Genomic DNA, 4,377 nt, shown 5'->3' with positions numbered 1-4,377 from the left:
GCTCTTTCATCCAAGTCAGCCCAATCCTCAGCTTTCATGGTATCAGGCTTTTTGGAATCAACATCTAGAACCTTGTGTAATCCTTGTTGGATGAGCAGATCTCTCATCCTTCTTTGCCATGTTGAGAAACCGTTATCTCCGTTGAATTTTGCTACCTCGTACTTTACTCCGGACATTTTTATTTTTCACCAAGTATAGTACTACCGACAGTGAATAGTATTTCAGTGAACGAGCAGAACCTGTGCTCTGATACCAGTTGTTGGGAATAAACCCCTTACCAAAATAATATTCACGGTAATAAAGCGGAATAATAATGTAGCACCGAGATACGGTAATTAACAAGAATAAAAGAGTAACAATGACACCAAAATTTTTACGTGGAAAACCCTTCTGAATAAGGGAAAAAACCACGACCCCGAGAGGAGCAACTGATATCACTATAGTAAGGAATTTTACACTTTGTAGGTCGGAGGTAAATACTCCAAAGACCACTACAACACTCAAAAGAAATAACCCTCTTTTGATATTCTCACCTCACTACAATATCGCTCACTCTCTATTTTCCTCACAGACTATTTTCTTATACCTTGTCTGTGAAACCTCACTCTTTCTTTCTCTCTTTGTTGGTGTGTAGAAATGAGAGTTGAAGCTCTCCTTTTATAGCCAAAGTTTCACTCTCTAAAGCCTACCATATTTGACAATTTACACACACTTTTCACAATTCAACAAAGTTGGCTACCAAACCAAAGAAATTCAACAAGGTTGGCTACCAACCAAACCAAGTCAACAAGGTTGGCTACCAAACCAAAGAAAACTCTTATTAGGCACATGCCTAATACTTCTTCAATGAGATGGACATCATCAGTTTAGGGTCTTGATGCTGATGGATTACTGACTTGAAGCCAGCTACTTTGGCTAATGGAGCAACTCTGACACCTTCGTCCTCACTGTAGTCTTCAAGCACTTCCACCATATCATATTTGTGGATCACATCATCCTGAGTTTGCTCGTTCCATTCGGGAAACCAATTCCTATACAGAGCCCACTGTTATGAAAGGCCTAAACCAAAATGAAGTACTTGTGCCAGGGAGTGGGTTGCACACGAGTCAGGATGTGAAATAGCCCAACAAGAGGTTATTGGGCTGCAACTGGGACCCAGGTTAGAGGTACATGTGTCAAGGAATTACTGGACAAGAAGGAATATAGTTACTATAATTACCAATTCGTGCAAGTATACGGTAAGGCGAATTGTTATCTGGAAAACTCCCCTCTCATGGTCTCTCTCTTCCTCGTCTATTTCTCTCTGTGGCTCTGTCTCCTCATCTCCTTTCTTTCTACTACTATTTCCTTAGTTCATGACTATATCCTTTGCATTTCTATTGTAATCAGTTTATTTGGAAGTTTAATCAAGGTATCGTTTTGTTGAGTTCATAACATTACATCCCCCTTCCTGGGAAAATTTGGAGAACGCCTCTGGTTCATTTTGTCCACTTAACTATGTGGGAGAAAGAATTGAGTGTCTTATTAATTTCATGCTTGCCTATTCTGAAGTTTCCACTTGTTTTCAGAAACCCAGAACCAACCCAGTTAATTGGCCCAAATTCAGAGTTGTTTTTAGAGGTCTACCAGCTGATTCGCACTTTAAATGGCTTTCTACTTATGACATTGTGAATCAGAGCATAATAATGGGGCATGCCATCATCATTATCATAAGCAGCCCAAACTTGATTATCTTCAAATAATTTCTCCGTTCTATCCTCGTCAAAATTTCGAAAATCTGAATCAGGAACCCTCATAGACTTAATTTCAGTATCTTCTGGTTCTGAATCAACACTTGTAGTAGAGACGACACTAGACTCTTTGTGCTTGCATGATTTGCTGGAGTTCACTAATACACCATTCACAGTTTCCTCTCTTCTCAAATCATTTTTGTGAAATCCTTGTGCAGTATGGGCAGCAGCAGTTTGCTTCTTTTCTGTTTCCTTGTCCTCCTTATATGACATCCTAGATGCAGAAGTTGTGCTCCATTCATTCAGCTTCTTGCAGATCTCCGTCCTAGCCTTCTCCACCAGCATATTGCGAACTTCTGACTGAGACAACTCTCTTGAACTCTGAGGCTTATTGCTACCCACAACAACAACTCGCTCAGCTCTCAAAACACCATTCTCATTTCCATGCACGATTCCATGGCTGCCAGATCTAGCTTTTCCTACCAATTGATTCATCGTTGCTCTTCTTTTACTAGTTGCTTTCTGCTCATTTATGTGTCTCTTTTTCTTTACCCTGTCAGCTTGTGCAGAATGGGAACCCAAATTAGGGTAAAAACCAGTATAAGTTTTATTAATTTTCTGAGGAAAATCCTCCATGTTTGGTGTATTTACAGCTGCTTATTCATGTACTCTCTTCCAAGTTCTGACCAGCCGGGTGGCCATTGGATGTAACGTGCGTAGGGGAAGCAGCATAGGGGGGCACCCCATTACAACCTCTTAACTTAAAATCCTGAGCCTGCTGACTGTTTGCTCCTATGTTTGAGCCAAAGCCAGAATGTCCAGGTATCCCCATATTGAAAGCTGAAGCAGACGATCCATTAGCAGCATGACAATTTGTACCCTGCTGCTGCTGCTGGAAGAAAGGCCCTGTATTAGATGATGCATGTCCATTTACAGGAGGAGCACCTAGCTCCTTAGCCCAAAATGGCTGGTGACAGTTGGGGCAGACAAGAACTCTGTTGAGGTGAACTTTCCAATATTCATATTTAATCGAACATCGATCGCAAGAGGTCCAGAATGTAGCAGGTTTTGATGGCTGAGAAGCCACGGGGACAGGGTGGAAATTAGCAGTAGTTGAATTTCTTGCCCTTGCTGGATCGATAGTGAAATTATGAAAACCATTTGACCTGCCTCGCATTGATGGATTTCCAACGCCAACATTCCTCATAGCGTGTTTCTGGTCATAAGTCATCCTTTTAGCTCGGTCAGACAACAAATTCCATGCTTCAGACTTCAGAGAGAATCTTAAATGCCCCATCCGCCTCCTACGGATTTGTTTTTATCAGGGTGAAGAGCTAGAGCAAGCCTTCTGTAATGTTTTCTTATTGTTTCAACATCAGCAGAGGGATCTACAGAAAGGATTCCATAGAGATCAACTTCACCATTTATTTTCTTTTCCGAAGCTACATAAATATGAAGTGAGAAAGGCCATCAACGCCTGGGAAAAGGTTTTGAGTCTTCATAGCGAATTTTTGAGCTCCATCAATGTCCTTGTTGCTTAACATCTGCTCGGTCAATTTCTTTGGCCCTAATGGCTTCATCTTTATTACACTCCATTTGCCTTAAGACTCAAACTGTTGATTGATTGCTACGAACATGACTCAATGATGTGTATTATATGAACTTTATCACAAGTGTATAATTCCAAATCTGTGAAACCCAAATTTAATTCATCACTTAGCAAACTGCATATGGCTTGTGGAAGCTGCTGGCAAACACCATAAGAGACTAACAAAGATGAATATATCTTTCCTATTTATGAATTCCAAAAACTTTTGCATTATCCAGTCAATGATTGATATAAACCGAATATTAAAACTTATCCCTAAATTACGGGTTTAAGGGGAAGCCAAATCAAAGAAACCGACAAAACAGTTAAAATGATAGAACAGATGCAAAGTAATAACAAAAAATCTCTCACATTACTCGCCACCAAATAAATGCATCTACTTTGAACCCAAATTCCTAAATATTATTAACTCCATTTTCCAATTCTGCAATTTAATTCCACCTATGGTCTAATAAAAGGTGCATGAAGAACCAACAAGAAATTCACATACTGCATTAACAAACTTACGGAAACCAACCCATATTGGCATGAAAACTAATCTCTCGTCTTCTCTCTCTCTCTCTCTCTCGACAAATCAACTATGAAGCAATAGATACATCAAACCAACAAATTTAAAGGAGCAACAACATATAAGGTTCATGAAATTAGAAAGCTTATAAAACCCTAAATTCCAAGTCACCTCAGCTTGAAACACAAAAGAACAAAAGAAGGGGGAAAAAAAGAGGAGAAAAAACAATGCAGAAAATATTTACAGCATAACACACTATAACTTGATCAGATAAAAATATACGTATCAACCCAATAATCTGAACAGCATAAAGTCACTCGCCCGTCGAATCTCCCAACAATAATTTTAACCCTAGAGGAATTTGCAAATATATATGAATTATTTTATTTCAAAATAACAGAGTTGAAAGCAATTTCTTTGTAGCCAGGCCATTTATATTTTTTTATTTTGGAGGTTACGCCCTAACCATGTGGTTAATTTTTAACCATGGTTAGATTAGCCTCCGTCTGAAATTTAGAGAATGTAATTTG

At 39.2% G+C, this 4,377-nt stretch overlaps 1 pseudogene; it reads right to left on the bottom strand.

Moving 5' to 3' along the window:
* Positions 1 to 832: 832 nt before the first annotated feature.
* LOC104243566 (uncharacterized) lies at positions 833 to 4,075 on the bottom strand (annotated as a pseudogene).
* Between the last annotated feature and the right edge of the window lie 302 nt (positions 4,076 to 4,377).

The sequence above is a fragment of the Nicotiana sylvestris genome, chromosome 10, assembly GCF_000393655.2.
Source record: "Nicotiana sylvestris chromosome 10, ASM39365v2, whole genome shotgun sequence".
NCBI classification, from domain to species: domain Eukaryota; kingdom Viridiplantae; phylum Streptophyta; class Magnoliopsida; order Solanales; family Solanaceae; genus Nicotiana; species Nicotiana sylvestris.
Note: the sequence above shows the minus strand (reverse complement) of the source record. Positions and strands in the feature narration are given on the sequence as shown.